Genomic DNA, 16,916 nt, shown 5'->3' with positions numbered 1-16,916 from the left:
AGCTATCCTGTCTCTGGGCACACGTGAAGCAAATAGCTGCTGTAGAGACCAGATGCTCATCTCAATTTCAAGTGTACTGAGCTCCACAAGCTGCTCCCTTCTTTGCTGACTGTTCCTTGAGGGAAGGCACCTATTCCCATGTGTCTGGTAGGTTCCTGGGAGCTCAGTGATGGACATAACTACATAGCCAGGCCCTTTAATGTAAGACACATAGTTACTGAGTGCAAGCTGTCACTTCCGTGTGGCCTTTAATACTCCATGGTAACCTGGGATATCACTGTGCCTGGGTATTGACTTCAGAGCCTACTGAAACACTTCACATAAATGCAGACGGTCATAAGACTAACAACAAGAGACAAAAGCAAAAAATAAACCAACCAGTCAGACAATCAACAAAATCTAACCAGAGACAGCAAGAGCAATCACTGAAGCCTTCACTCACCGAATTGATTTAAAGTAGTCTCTGCAAGTTCTGGAGTCATTTGAGATCACAAACACCTCAAGGTGAGAAATATTTGCAGTGTCTAGGCAGCTTCTCTTTCCAGGCAACTTTCTGTTGAGAAGCCCAGCTAGACAAGCTATTGTAACAAAAGCACTCCAATCATTTGGAAACATTTAAAATTTGTAATTAAGTTCACAAAACACTCATATAAATAGTTTGGATTAGGCTAAGGTACCGCGCGCTTCAGCTTTCTATAAAATGTTTAAAGCTTATTCAACTGAGGCTGTTTGGTCCTTGGTCTCTATTAGCCAACAGGGGCTCCTTGAAACAATTCTATTCCCAGGGTGCTCTTGTTTCACCTAATGTTTTGTTTGGATTCTTGTTCTTTGCCAATCACAGCACATTGTCTCCATCCATTTCCACCCAGGCTGGTATTACTGACAGTCAGCTGATTTGGCTGGTACTTGGGTTCTAGTGGACTCCCATTTTGATGTCTCCTCATGGAAGTACTGCACTGTAAATCACTCAGCTATAGCTTTGTCAGCATGGTTATGCTTTCACCAGTGCCACAGAGAGTATAAAAAAACTCTAGCCTTAGTAAATATGTTCTCTCTTTGTGCATTTAGAGACTAAGACGTATATGCTGTTCCCTGCTGCAGCTGCTGACTGCCTGCCACTGCTGTTTTCAATCGGGCACACATTATCCAGGTGTAATTTAAATTTTATATCCAAATAGTCTCACCCCAGTGGAAAGCAGACTTGGAATGTCTGTTTTGGAAGGAAATCTGCAGTTCGGGATCTGCAGTCTTAGTGACTCAGTGGGCATAGTTTTGGTAAAAACTGGAACTTGAAAGATTAACCATAGCCTGATACAAGGCAATACCTATTATGGGTCAGGATTACAAAGAAACAGAATTCTAAGTTTTAACTGAAAAGCATCAAATGGTGGAAAAGATGAAGGCTCACACTGACAGAACAAGACTGTTAATGAGTAGCCACTATTCATTCCAAAAATCACACCTAAAAGACAAAAGTCTCAAGACTGCAATGAGATAATCTAATATGAATACTCTTAAACTGTCCATTAAATCATGTGCATACAAATGAAAATCATGTTATTTTTTTTTCCGGAAAGATATTACATGAAAGTAACAATTACCTTTCTCTATCAAGACTTGAGCTGAAGGGTCTGAAATCGTCATCACAGTTAACAGCAGCAGGCACACCGCAGCAAAGGCTGAAGGAACAACATAAAAATCAGTCAGTGTTGAACATTGTAAAGTAATTTCTGGCAATAGCTGGAAGTCCGGAGGACAATAAAACTGAAGGAAGACAGAAGGGAATTTATCGGGAATACCAGAAACCTGGGGTGCAGAGAACCAGGGAAGTGAGCAAGCTGCTTTTCTACTGAATGTTGCATTTTCTGCTGGGAGTCCATAGGGACTGCTGCATGACATCGGATATCTGGGGAGCTTTTGGGATGCATCCAAGAAACAGATCTTCCTGTGGCACGCTCCCATGAAGGCCCTCATTTAAATCCTGGCACTGTCAAAATACTGGTTGATTTCAGTATTTTATCCTCTATGCCTACTCAAGCATTTAAAAGTTCCTTCTGTATAAATGAGGAAAAAGTACAGGAAGCCAAAAATAAAGTAGCATACTGGTACCATTATCTTACAAATACTTGGCATTATATACTCTGCTGTGGTAAAGCCACTTCTTTTCCACTGAACATTTTAAACAAAGTTCAAAGTAATATAAAGAACTGTAGAATTTACGCTGCATAACCTGCTTATGCAGCACCAAAATCAGCCTCCAGCCCAGAAATTGCCTATAAACTGATGGCAAATGCACAGCTCAGCACTGGATTTCAGGTGATTTCAGTTGTGTACATTTTCTTCTGCAAGCTATGCTCCATCTTTGGTTTTTGTGTCACATGCAGTTGCTGTTTCTGTACGGTAATCTTTGCAACATCAGAATATTTCAGATGTAAATGGCTGTTTATTTGGAGAGCAGAAATATGTTATATGGTCCTAAAGGCCCCACAGGCTTCAGAGTATAAATGTTTTCTGACTACTGGCTTCTGTTTTCCTGCTGTGAACTGTACTATGCCTTTACATAAAGAAACCTTGCTTTAAAACGAGACAAAAAAGTATATGTATGTAATTTCTAATTGTAGGGTGCAGTGCTAAATGCTCAAATGGCATCAAGTGAGGGGGGGCATGAAATAGTCCATGAAGGAGTAATGCCAGGGATTTTTGTAGGAAAATTGCCATAAGAACATACCAGAAATTCTGTAAAGTGAAAAAAAGATTTGGGAAATGAAACTTTTATAACGCATTTAGTATTCCTTCAGTATAACTTTGCAATACAGGCAGAAATTCAGAATTAGTATGCTGAAGCACAAACCATACTGAATATTCCAGGACCAGAAGAATGTCTGGGGTTTCACTGAAATTTTGAATTTCTCAAAAAGGCATATTTAATTCAGAATTGGAACAGCTGACCAACAGATATCTCAAAAACAAATATGTAGAGAAAACAACTTTAATGTTAGCTTATTTAAACTAACTGATTATGATAACCCTTTTCTCCTTCACAAACTTCAGGCTGAAACCACATCTGTGTCTGGGCACAGAATCCTCTGAGTCCATTAGCACTGGCCTGTCTTGGATAAGCATTACAGAAAACCAAATTCAAAAAACACAAGTAGCTATAGAAAGATTGGGTATGAGACTGAATGTGAATACAACTAATGGAAAAGGTCTGTCAGGCTATTTGTCTCAGAAGAGTTTGCAATTAATATTGAACCTACTTCAGTTTTAGCCAACACCAGAATGACCTTGGCCTTGGCAAAAAAATATGGAAAAAGATTTTACCACAGCCCATCTCTGTGGTGGGTGCTGGTTTGCTTGATGGAAATATAATTTCCTTAAAGCAGAAAACTTAGGCTATGCTCAGTTTGCTTTTATAAAGTGAAGCGATGCATCTGGATACTTCCTAAGAAGGGAAAAGGTTAAAAGAGAGTCAAAGTGGGATAAATATGTACCAGTATTTTAGTAGTGCAGCTTCTGCCTGTTGATGAAAAACCCTGAACCCCAAAAGGGATATTGCTAGCATCTCTTCGGCAAGGTTCCTGAAGTGGAAATAACAACACTTCCTCACTGGAAATGAAAACACTTAAAAAACATCATTGCTGGCCAGCACATGGAGAAATTTTCCAATTACTGTAAATATGGTTTGTTACAGAGACAGCATCTCATGCTTTTAACATGTCAATTTGATTTTCAATCCTTTCTGTGTTATTTTTAATGTTCTCTGTAATCATGAAAAGGCTGCATGTGGAAACACATACTTTGCAGCTGTTACAGAAACATAGTTCACTAATTATTCATAAAAAAATGCTTTCTCCTTCCATCTAACCTGTTAGGAGCAAAATAAGATTTTAAAACCCCCAAAAGTTTATTTTTCCTTCTCTCCCTGTCTCACAAAGTAGAGAAAGCTTACAATCTGACATGTCCTTCTCAGGCAGGGGTAGCAAAGAATTTAAATAAAAGCCTTGGAAGAAACCTAGAAGAGTCTGGTGAGGAAATGCTGATGTCATCTCCAATGGGATTAATCCATTTATACAGTTTCTCAGATTTTGTAGACCTGTGATCTAATGTATTCATTTGAGGCAAGGTCTTGAGAACATAAATTTTCTGAAAGCTGGACTTCACCAGGTCTGTTCTTCAGGTCAATTCCCCAACAATTTAAACACACTAAAGAATTTCCAGTTTTTCCACCTTTATAAGGATGGTATTTTCTGATTTATACATAATCTTATATATTAAGATCAGGCATGAATTCCTGAATAAAAGCTGGATCCTGACACATTTATACTGATTATTAATCAAATTTCCTCTCCTCACTAATCTTCTAAAGTCCTTGCTGGTGAATTTAAAGGGGGAGCCTACCTATTTAGGCTAACCAAATGCATGTAGTTTTATTAAACATGTCTCCACAGAGGATTAGCCTTCCTGCCTGAGGTAAAACTGAAATATATGTAATAGTATCCTCTGTGCAGATAAAAGAAAGACGAGATGGAAAAAGTAAAAAAATTCATATGATTTAACTGGTTTAATCTCCTTTCAGCCATATCTTCCCAACTTTAGCGTAAAAAGAATAACCTTCCTCATGCTTCTATAGTAAAATTCACTTGTATTCACGGATCTGTTTTTTAAGAGTTTGAAAATGTCCTTTTTGTATCCTAACACATTCACTCAGATTTTTATTTAGTTGTTTTTAACAGTGTATTAAACTTAAAACTAGTCAGATGTTGTATGTGAGCAGCATAAACCCAGACATATGGTTTCAATTCAAATATACGAAAATCTCTGTGTTAAAAAAAAACCAAAAACCACAAAAAAACCAACATTCCCTTTAACAAACATTTTTATAAAATTCTACTTGAAAAAGCAGGTGAAGGAATTGCTTACAGTCAGCTGTATATTTATTTTTGTGCAGCCATGGCTGACTATTCCACAGGTTTTTAATGACTTGGTGCACACAGAGCGCTCATTCAGCAGCCTGAACAGTGTGTTATTCTCCCATGCTTGAGGCTGGAGCAGAATGTCAATATGGAATTTATACCTCCTACTACAATTTATGACTTTTATTTGGAATGGCATGGCTTAGGAATTGGCATTCAAGGTTATTTCCTTCTGGCTTTGCAGATCCTTCAATGGATGCTGGTGAAATTTGCCTCTGCAGCTCGACCTGGAGCTCCAGCGTGGCTGTTTGCCCTGACTCTGAACCATAGTGTATGGCGTGCTTCTCAAAGCTGCAGGAACGTGACCTGCCTGCTTCCACATTTATGGTCAAGAAGCAAAGACCTATGGTTGGCTTTAAAGTTTTGGGGCTAAGTTTAGGCTTAGGAAATACTACAGCTCCTCCAGCTTGGTTGCCTTGGATGAGAAAGCCCCACTGGGTGTCACTCACGGCCTCTGAACATCATATTTGGTCTCACATATCAGTTCAGGTTCTTTAATCCCACTGTGGTTTATGCTCCCAGAGATTGTGCCAGCTGTTCAAGCTTTCCCTAGGCAGTGTCTTTTCTGGGTGCTGAAAAGTCTGAGGCAGCAGTGCTGGAGTACCTTGACAAATTTGGAAGGGTTTCCCACAAGATTAGATAGGTGATGCCTGAGTGCCAATATGCAAAAGGATCTCCCAAACCCACAGACACACACAGTACAGTAGATTCCCTCTAGTAACAGAATAAATGCTTCTGTTTCACAGTAAGAAGTTTTGGAGGCATTTAAACAATTCCCTACTCAGAGTCCTAAGAAAGTTCAGCAAAACCAAAGCAATGCTGTGACAACTATTTGAAATTAAAATTAAGAGGGCATATTCAAAAAGAAGTAGTATCTGGAAGGCAGGACAGGACAGCCCATCCTCTCCAAAGGAGTAGCCCAGAGTAAACCTTTGTGGGTTAAATGGCTGCAACATATGCTGTCTATCACACCGTAGTTTGGGTTGGAGGGGACATTTAAAGGTCATTTAGCCCAGCCTCCCTGCATGGAATAGTGACCCACATTGCAGCAGTTTGTGGAGAACTGTTGCCGGTGTCATGGAGTCACATTGGAGAAGTTTGTGGATGACCGTTTCCTGTGGGAGACAACACCACAGAGCATTTTCTACCATCCACGGGTCAGCACAGAGGTAAAGTGCTGGCCATTTCTTTTGTTCAGCAATATAGCTTTCAGATCTGCAACCTGACTTGATCCACCTTATCCCTCAAAAGCTTCTGTCACTTGCTGCACAGATCCCCACATAGAAGTTTTCTATTTCTTATGTATTCCTACAGTATGTCAGGAACCACCAGTGAAGAGAGAATACTATTCATATTCTGGTAGCTGATTACATGGTGGGGCCACCCCAGCACATGTCACCTTTTCTTCTTCTTCTGATGACAACAGTCCAAAATTTTCACCTTCAGGCCAGTTTGTGATGAATTCCAAGATCCCTGGGCAATTGGGGTTTCCAATTCAAACTTGCTGTGTGATCAGCATGACTCACTTGCTCCATGTATCGTCAGTGGCACAATGTGTGGAAGGGACATTCTTGGATTTTTTTTCTAGTACATTTGAGTTTGATTATTTTGCCTTGTTTGCTTGCTTTTGGTTTTTTTTTTTTTTCAGGAAACTACTACTTACTTGATCTTGTTTAAACTTTAGTTTAAACTACTGTATTTCCTCAAATGATTCTTTTGTACATTTCTTACATCCAATCAATGTTTTGAATTACTGTACCACAGCTTCAGGCTCATGTGACCAGATGTGGAGGATCAGGCATAAGCACATAAGAACATTTTTTCTCAAACATTCTGACTGACAGTTGCGACTGGAAAGTTGTGATTGGACAAGAGGTCCCCCCACAGAGTAGGGGCAGCACTGTGCTGATCCAACTTTTTTTCTGCCTTGAGGCTTATGCTCATTGCACCTGCATCAACTCTCCCCATGCCAAGTCAGTTCCTGGAGGGCTTGAAATGGCTGGTGTGGACCAAATGGCATGAAAAATCCAGTTTGCATGAGAAGCTTGCAGCAGCTTAACTATAAAAGGAAGTAAATCAGTCCCCCTCTGTTTTTCCTCCCTTTCTCTTTGTCTCACTACCCCAGATCCGGACCACCCATGCAGCAGGACCAACACAGGATCTAAGACCTAGTGATCTTCTTTCTTCTCTTTCTCGCTCTTCTGCATTTATTTCTCTCCTGTCTTGCTTTGTCTTGGAAAAGTGTGGCTATCATATTACATCCATGATTCTATACAGAAGTTTGTTTGCAAGAGTTGGGATCTTGTTGAAATGTGTTGTAAAAATTAAGGGCTTGTGAGCCAAGGCTTTTGAGACTAAGTAGTGGGCTAGCTGCCAGATTTAAAACAATTCTACAGTAAAGCACAGGATTCCCTGACACATGGACTGGTGTGTTTGTTCAACCTGACAAGAATTTATAATGAACACCATGCCCCCTATCAAGCGGGTCATGACACCAGGAAATAAAGCTGTAGCTCTCTAGCTGCATAATAAAATTCCCTATAGACATAGAAGGTTATGGTAACACTAGTATTTCCTTTCCTTTTTTTCTTGCAGTTATTGTCATACCTATACTTGACCAGCTCTAGTAGATGCTGGCAGTTTTACTGTGCCAGTGCTGCTGGGATAGGAAGTAGGGATAAACAGAAGGAGTAAAGACTGGACTACTTGCCATACTTTTCATATCAGGGAACAAAAATTATGTTGCCTCTAGGCAACATAATCCTGTGTTTCAATCATCAACTACAAAGGACAGAGCTTCAGTAAACATTCATAAACATTCAGTAAACATTCATAAAGAATAACATTGTGCTATAATAGATTCAGAATTCAAACTCAAATGTTTGAAACAGGAACAGAATCAGGCAAAAATAATAATAAAAAAAAAATCGAACCTGAAATGCTTCATTGGAGTGCCTCATCTTCAACATGTTTTCACTGAACCCAAGACAGGGATTTGTGGCTCCCCAGAGAAGCAGTTTCCCAATGCTATGGCAATTATTCCCAGGTGAGGTCCAGACACTACAAACAAACATTACTCATTAACAACAAGTTTAAGAATGACTACTCCACTGAGCACCTGGAAGAGCCACTTGGCTAAAAAAAGTGTTTAATTTAGTTTGATCTAACTCAAGGTAGACTTTGAGGAAAATATAATTTCCTGGCTTCAAACCTGGCTTCTCAGGGACCTTCAGAAGGGAATATTAGATCCCTGAGAATAGTCCTTGGCTGCTGTGGTGGCTGATGTGTTTAATCCTTTCCATTACCTGACCGCGTGCCTGCTTTTGCAGGATAAAGCTGTCAAAGAATGAAATAATTTTTTATTAAATCCTCAGTCATAGTAAGAAACTGTCTAAGTTTACTAATAGATCACCCTACAAAGGTAAAGTGGTTTTTACTCAGTTCCCAGAATTAATGGAACATTCTTATCCCTTGTTTAGGTCTGCTGTGATATTCCATAAAACACCTGGAACATTCTGCTTATGAATGTCTGATATTTCCAATTTCTGATTGGGTCATTTTTCCTTAGTTAATTTTCTTAATGCAACCAGTGGAGGCTAAAAGAAAAGAGGCCCTTATCTTAAAACATGTAAAAATTAAGGTGTCACCTTAAACTAACAGCCAGGTCAATTCATTCAACTATCAAGTATTTTTACATCTCTAACATAAGACTGCTACACTGTATTTAATTCTTTGATTAACGCTGTTCTAATAACATTTTGAAACACTATAAATCTTAGAATCACAGAATGGTTTGGTTTGGAAGGGACCATAAAGATCATCTAGTTCCAACTGCCCTGCCATGGGCATGACACCTTCCACTAGACCAGAACCCCGTCCAGCCCGGCCTTGAACACTTCCAGGGATGTGGCAGCCACAGCTGCTCTGGGCAACTTGTTCCAGTGGGTCACCATCCTCACAGTAAAAAATTTCCTCCTAATATCTAACAAGTTAGAGAAAATGTAATACAAAGATGTCGTGGATTACAAAGATATCTTTTGGTGCCAGTAATGACTATTTGACAATCCCAAATATGCTACAGTAATGGTTGTTAGTTACCATCAAAGCAACGTACAGATCAGGGACAAAATTAATGAAAAAAAAAAGTTACAAAAATTGCAGTCAGCATTGCTGAGGGGGGATGAAAATGGAGGATGGAGCAGGGTGGAAAGTTACAGACATAGTTATAACAATATTTAAAATTCCAGGGAGAAATTGCTGTTGCTACTCCCAGGACGGAATGTGGTCAGCACGCCCAACTTCCCACACACAGTACATGATGAGGGGGCCTGAGTGGAGGGTGGAGTGAAGTGGAAACACCAAGGTCAGGCTCTGCTGAAATCCTTGCAAAAGGGGATACTAGGTGATACCTGGTACCTGATAAGCCACATAGCACCTGTCAAATAAGGGAGGAAAAAGCTTTCCTGCTGTTGAACCAGCAGCCATGGTGAGATCACAGACACCCATTCCCCAAAGGTTACCTCAGACGCAATACAGATGTCACCCGCCTCCAAAGCACGACCACCCTGCACGAACATGACATGCAACCGGTCAGTCAAGCTCCACTGAAACACAAAAATTAATATAAAAGTAAGTTTAAAATGTGGAGAAGATAGGGAAGACTCAATTGATGCTTCTGTCATCAGTCGACAGGCAGAACATATCTTCTCTACCACAGGAAGTCTGTGGGGTAAGAACTGCAGTCTGTGCACAGATCACTTAGGTTTTTTAGTGATTAGAGCTTGTTAGTATATTGCTTTGAATAGATTTTTTTTTTCAGCCAGATACTATCACCTTCAATCTTCAAACCTTAACCATTTTCTGTTATATTAATGAGGAGTGTTCCATAAATTGTTAGGTGTTCCATAAATTGTTAGTACTTCAAGGGGGCTACCAGTTGCCAGCAGTAACTTGACTTGACTGCAGAGACCTGGGAGGGGTGGTCTCTTACCCTGAATCTTCCCTGAGGCACCACAAACCAGTTAAAGGTGTGGAGACTTGAAAGGAGGTCTTTTTGTCTCCACGTGACCCTGAGCTGCCCTCCAACCCACCAGACTTTTTAGTGAAGGGCCCCCTAAACTGGACTCTAACAGACTTGGTTGTGCACAAGGGTCTCAGCTGATCCAAGGCACTCACAGACTAATCAAATACAAAGGGTTTGAGAAAATCTCCTCTTTCACATGACAAGAGCTTTGAATTTACAGGACACAGTTCATGCAAATGTTATAGTGACTTACCAGAAAACAAAATAATAGCCAAGATTTAAATAGTGAATTGGAACAAGAAAGATTGCTAAGAAGAGGTCATCCTTTAGAAATAGCCAAAAAATGTAGCTCACATATTACTGTTTTCTTCAAAGGTAGGCATAATAATTCAGTTTTGAGCTAGGTCTTTACTGACTCAATTAGCTAGACTGACATATGTCTTTAATACTTCAAAATACATTGATGATTTTCTGATATAAAGAACCCCTTATTTTCTTGTAATTTATTGTCTATAATGACAAAATATACATCACTGATGTGCATCATCCGCTCCCCCTCTCTTCTAGTATGAAGATTCAGACTTTGCAAAATCAATTTATGTGACACCTAGTCAGTTAAGTGACTTAAAACTGTGTGAAGAAACATATGTTGAAACTGTTTCCTTTTAATGTGCATTTTTGTTCAGTATGAAAAGGGGAGAAAGAACACACTTTCATTGTCCAGAGAGCAGATGAAACTTTCATTAATTCCTCCTCCTTATATTTTAAGCTAAGTTAGACATTTCAACTGACCTAAATCCTGAAATTCAAACCCAATGAACTTCTCAAGAGTGAATTTTTAATGATCGTGACAAGCCCCTTGCATGCACTAAACAGAGCTGGAAAAATGCAGGATCTAAACTAGCTTACAAGGATGGCAGATTTCCACTACAAATAGTGTTTTTGTTAATGACTGATGTCAATCTTGCTTTATGATTCCAACATAGTCAAATTGCTCAAACCCCCCACATTGTGATTTTATAATCTGTTATTGTAAGAAAATACTTATTAAAGGTTTTAGGGGAAAAGTCTTACCTCTAAAGTAATCAGCAAGCATTATATAATCCAAGATAAGTCTCTCCTTCCAGAAACACTTGTTTCTAAGGTGGAACACCAGGTGCTTCTATTGTAATAAAATACAAATATCCATCTTCAACAAGGTAACTTCTTACAGAGCTGTTCTCTGTAAGAGAACATAATTTAGCATAATTTAACATTTTCATTAGTGACTTTGCCAGAGAGAGCCAGAGGATATTAACTAAATACGATGGTGCCCTAAAGCAAGAAGACATAAGTATTATAAGAAGGATTAAGAAGAATTTACAACTTGCAAATAGAATCAGGATAAAATTTGGCAAAAATATGTGCTCTGGAACTAAGAGCATGAATTTCTGTCTTGAGCTTGGAACTCAGCAAATTAAAAGCAGAATAGGAGAAAAATCTTTGGATATTAATTGATCACAGGATAACTAAACCACTCTATTACACCTGTGGAAGAATCTGAAGAGAGTCCATTTCAACCAAGTTATTTGCGACAGAAATAAACAAATATTAGTGTGATTGTATTAGTTGGACTAATGTAATTTGCAGTCTGTTAGCAGAAATTTCCTGTTAGAGCAAGATAATTTCAAATAGAAAAAAACCAGAAATATCTGTCTTATGATAGAGACTGGAAGACATCACATTAAGGCTACTAAAATAAAGCCTGAGAAGCAATATAGTTACTTTCTATAAATACACTATGAGCTCATAGGAACATATGAGAACAATTTAAGCTAAATGACTATATATGTGCACATACATACAGCGAATAGACATAAACTGGAGGGAAATGAGCCATCAAAGAAAAAGAGTTCTTGAATATCCTCCCAGTATATCACCGCAGGCCATGGACTGATACAACTCAGAAAATAGGTTTGAGCAAATTGTGGGAGCAATTGTGTGCAGTGGCTGACCCACAGAGCACGGTGCTGCTTTCTGTGAGCAAAAGGGCTCATGGATGGCTACCAAAGCCAGTTGTTTGCTGAGCTCATTTTGATGAGTAGAAAAAAGCCCAGGAACAAACGAGCACAATTCAACAACTCTTGATGACTCATGGTGGGTGCTGATCAGGGGAGCAATTGTACCAGGGCACGTGGAAAAACCAGTGCCGAGCAGGGGATGAATGGCAGTGGTTAAAATTGCTGAATGCTGTGATACTGCTGGGTGGGATAGTGCCACACTGACTGGCACACGCAGGAGGGGCAGGAGGAGACTGCAAGGGGAGGTGAGTTACAGCTGGCTGGAAAACCGACCAGAAAAGGACATCTGCCAGTTGTGCATGTTTTATTTTCCAACTGCTTGACTTGAAGACCTGGACTTAATCTTGAAAATTCATGCACTTGAAAAACCAACTCTAAGATTTCTTGCACTGAGCACTTCAAAATACTGTCCAAGTTAGGTTCTCAGACCTCAACTGACTTAAGTGTTCAACTGAAAACAGTCAGCATCTTATATGAAAAACCGTCAGACAAATGCTTCATTTCCAGCTGAACAAACATTTCATTTAAGGATGCTACACTAAGGACTAAAGATTCACACTATTTTAGGCATTTCCCTAGTAAAACACTATCTGTATTCCTTCAGTGTATGTTTCTTGGCCAACTTTTCAGGAAAACCTTCTCAGCCTCAGCATACATTGTCACAACTGAAGTATCTACATCGCATATATACAATGTCTAATTTTACTGATGCCAGTTCTTACTTTCAGTATCAGTACAGGGAGATAAGTCACTTCTTTTCAGAAAAATCCTGCTGTAGGTGGAGCTTTTTGGTTTTTAAATATAGATAAAATGCTGGAGGAATCTGCTTCTCTGCTGCCTTCTGAAAGATCATGCCATGCCTTATACATACATACCTACTTCCATCTGTTTTTTTTTTCCTCCTTGCATATTCACTGTCCACTCAAAACAGGCATTTCTGTAGTTCTTTCCAAACTTCAGGTCCAAAATTATCTGGTACATCCATTATGGTGGTTAGTAAAATCTCTCAATTAAAATGTCATGTAGACAAGTAAACAGTTATATTTCTATTTGTGGAGGGCAACTTAGCTGGAAAATGGCCAAAAAGAAACACCTGCTCCACTGTGTTTTACAGTGAAAGAAGCAATTTTTCAAAGAGCATGATGTTTTTTTGAAAGGTGGATGCATACCTGTGAGAGTTTTTGTGTTTGCAGTGCAGTTGGAGCGAAGTCCAGGGCTGGTCCTGGTCTGCATCCACCTAATCCAAGGCACATCCAGAGCCACAGATGCGGTGTGCTCAGTGACATCGGCCAGCGCTGGGGGAAAGCTTTTGAAAGGCGCGAGTGTGATTACAAAGATAAAACAGAAAATGTTTTATGTGTTTAGAAGCTGTTGCAGCTGAGTAGTTGGCTGTGCGCTCCTTGCTGGGTGCCAGGTCCCAGAGCTGAAAGGGGCAGCTTGCGGGGCTCAGCTGGGGAGGGCACACAATGGCTGCTGAAATAATTTAATTGCACAAAAAGTGCTGCCTGGGAAAGAAAGAAATGACAAGGGAGGCTTCGAGGAGAGGAGATGCAGCAATGAGCAGCATCACCACTGATGGCAAGAGGTGAGACCCTGAAGGAATGTCTGAGTGTCACAGAAGTGTATTCTTTGTTGTGCCTACATGCTGAGGGCAGGGGGAGATGGCTTGACTTAGAAGGAGGCACATAGATGGGACCTGGAAAAGCTGTAAACTTCCTAAATAGCTATCCTGTAATGCAGCTAAAGCTGGCACAAGTCCCATCTGCAGTAGTTGCACACTGGCAGCTAACCAAGCTGTTTCAGCCTTACTGTCCATAAAAAGTTCTCTGACCATATTCAAACTCAAGTCAGCTTCTGACTGTCCAGGTAACTGTTTTTCTGGGTGAACACAGACCATGGAAAGACCTTTCAGGAGTTTTGAGAAGATTTAGTAGTACTTACTCTCTTGTCCATGTCGTCACCTGAGCAGTTTTTTCCTTGGCTATATCTTTAGACCTCTTGAAATCTGTACTCTGCTTGGGACTGAGCATGTAGGTCAAAAAGCACTTGTACCCTGACTATCTGCAGTGGCCAGACTATCCACAATCACCAAAAGGGATACAACTAGGGAAGTTAAACCCAAATCTCAGAAATACAGTGATAATATATTATGAATTTATACATAATATAGCACTATATGGTATTATATACTACATAAAACCCATCTCAATATCAGTTCCCCAATTTCTCGTGCCTTCCAAAAATGACAGTAGCTCTAGACAGAGTTCCTTATCTTTCCCAAAAATGACTGAACAATGCTGCATTGCTCCTTTTCTACTCTTTTTCTCCTCAGGAAAAAAAAAAAACAACCTGTCCTTGGTTAAAATTATCAAATAAATTACATTTTTTAAATTTGGCCTTGTGTGCTAATAATTAGGAATTTGGATTCTCTGCTGATAAAGTTTGGTTGCAGCAATGAAAATGTAGGACTACAACAATTAACCCTTGGCTGCAAGTTACATTCTGTAATAAAACGTGGACTGATTTTGCCCCTCTGGTAGGCTTAATTAACTGTTTGTTTAAAAAAACACTTAATTATAACTACAATTATGAGTAAGCTTTACCAATAAATCCAACTGGCTGAATTTCTTTGGTTGCTCTGTTTGAACATGTATTTAACACAGCTGGTTAGAAACTCCTCTGTGCGTACTATTCAAATGTGGCTTCAGCTAATTTCTAGTTTGCATGATTTTAGTTGAAGCAAGTTAATCGATGGTGTCTAGACTTTCTTTCCCACATGACTCCAGTATGGATGGCTTTGACCAGCACTATCCCAGCCTGTGTAATTTATACATCTGCAGTGTATTTTCTCTGCATGCAGGCCAAGTTCCTGTGTAGATGGATCTCTGCCAAAGAATTTTTCCAGTCCTCCTTGTTTGATCACTCAAGCCATGATTCTAATACCGGTTCATTTCTTACTACAATCCGACAGGAACCAAGCACAAATTTGTTAAAAACTATCCACTGAAAGTATAACAAAATCATCTTTCTTTTTATTGTTCTGGTTTTATGCTTTTGTTGGTATTTTAAGTTTGCAATTAAATGTAATTTGTCAAGCTATTTCTTAGTGCTAGAAGAAGAAATCTTTTCCATTTCATAGCTTCCTTTTGATTTCTTGCAATGGCTGTTGAAATAATTTAATCAAACCTGAATATATGGAATGTGAGATGGCAATTTGTTTCAGGCAATTCTGCACAGACAGTTTTAAATATATTGCCCAAAACAAACAGATTTAAAAGATTCTTTAAAAATTGCTTTTAAAATAAAATATGAATGATAATGCAAGTCTAAACTCTAATGTCATCTCACCTGTAGATTTTGTCCATTTTGGAGAAAAAGTATTAAACTGATTGACTTTTTGAAAAGCAACAGAACAACTACTACTGGATTTGCTTTAGCCTGAGATTTTGTGCGCTTTGTTTTCACCTTGGGCCATCTTAAACAGTGTGGGAACAATGTTTAATGATCAAAATACACAAAAATATCAAAAATATGGTTGAAAAGGACATCAAATTACTTCAGCCTTAGGGCTTGGTCTTATTACGTTTTTCAGTTTTTTATTCAGAGGGACATATTGCATTTAATTGGCTAAGTTGTGACCCTTGGAAACAGGATTTAAGTCCTGTCGGTAGCTAACTTTTTAGGATCCTCCTGTAACTCCCATAGTACCAGAATCAGTAGCTCACACTGAAGCTCATTTTTACGGGTTGTAACACTTGTTGTTAATAGAGCAACTGAACCACTTACAACTTGATGTTTCACCCACAAGAAAAGGAGAAAGGCAACTTACATGATGCTGAAATCATGTTCCAGGGTGGTGACTGCTCGAGCCATTAGACAAAGAGCGAGAGGCAATGTCTATCTGAAGATATATATTTACTGAGATTCCTATCCCCATCTCCAGAGCCAAGCACTGCGTTCCAATCCTAATGTGCTTTCTGCATTTTATCAACCCTTTTTGCCAAATCTCTGAAGCTCCTCTGGGATTTCTTGAGTGGCTCAGGATGATGAGATACAGCACATGTCTTTCCTGTGAGATTTCTGCTGTCTTTCGACAGGCTCAGGAGTTCTGAGCTCTACTAACCCTTTTTTGCTCACTGTGTCCGACCATCCTTTCAGCCTCTGTAAAGGACCAGACACAAACATGTTTTGTGTCAAACGTTCTGACTGTTATGACAGGAAAGGTGTGACTGGAGAAGAGGGTCCCAGGGAGGGGGGCAGACCTGTTCTGAATCAACATCCTGCTCCACCTAGGACTCCTGCTCAGTCCGCCTGTCCCTCTACTTGCTTCCTGGAGAAAGGCTCAAATGGGCTGTCTGCTCATGAGCCAGCAGGAAAAATATAGTTTGCATCAGAGGTATGCACCAAGGTAACTGTAAAAGGAAGTGGATCAGGCCCCCTGGTGCTCTTTTTCTTCCCTTTCTCTTTCACTCTTATTATTTACCCCAGCTCTGGACAGCCATGTGGCAGGACCAATGCAGTATCTAAGGACTGGTGATATTCTTCTCTTTCTCTCTCTTCTGTCTTTATTTGTGTTCTTCCTTTCTTTGCCTGTGGAAAGAACAGCTATCATATTCTACCCCAGACTCCATACTGAAGTTTGTTGCTAGAGTGAGGAGCTTGTGGAAGTGTGTTGTGGTTTGTTCCAGTACCTTTGAAAAGCAGTGTTGTGGCTTATGCCAGCACCTTTGAGAAATAGTCTAGTGTGGCTTCTTAGCCAGCAACTTCGAATTGAAAGATTTGAGAGCTTATTAAAGTGTACAGTAAAAATTAAGGGCATATTAGCCACTGCTTTTAAGAAGTGTTAAAATTTAGGGGCTT

The 16,916-nt window shown here is 39.6% G+C and overlaps 1 long non-coding RNA gene across 1 annotated transcript; it reads right to left on the bottom strand.

Annotated features, from left to right (window-relative positions):
* Window positions 1-437: 437 nt before the first annotated feature.
* Window positions 438-11,171, bottom strand: LOC137476481 (uncharacterized). The gene is made up of 2 exons (XR_011000395.1): window positions 11,071-11,171; window positions 438-2,054 (listed from the first exon to the last, which is right to left on the bottom strand). It is a non-coding gene; the product is annotated as an uncharacterized lncRNA (long non-coding RNA).
* Between the last annotated feature and the right edge of the window lie 5,745 nt (window positions 11,172-16,916).

The sequence above is a fragment of the Anomalospiza imberbis genome, chromosome 6 (genome assembly GCF_031753505.1).
Source record: "Anomalospiza imberbis isolate Cuckoo-Finch-1a 21T00152 chromosome 6, ASM3175350v1, whole genome shotgun sequence".
In the NCBI taxonomy this organism is placed as follows: Eukaryota; Metazoa; Chordata; class Aves; order Passeriformes; family Viduidae; genus Anomalospiza; species Anomalospiza imberbis.
This window is presented reverse-complemented; position numbering and strand designations above follow the sequence as displayed.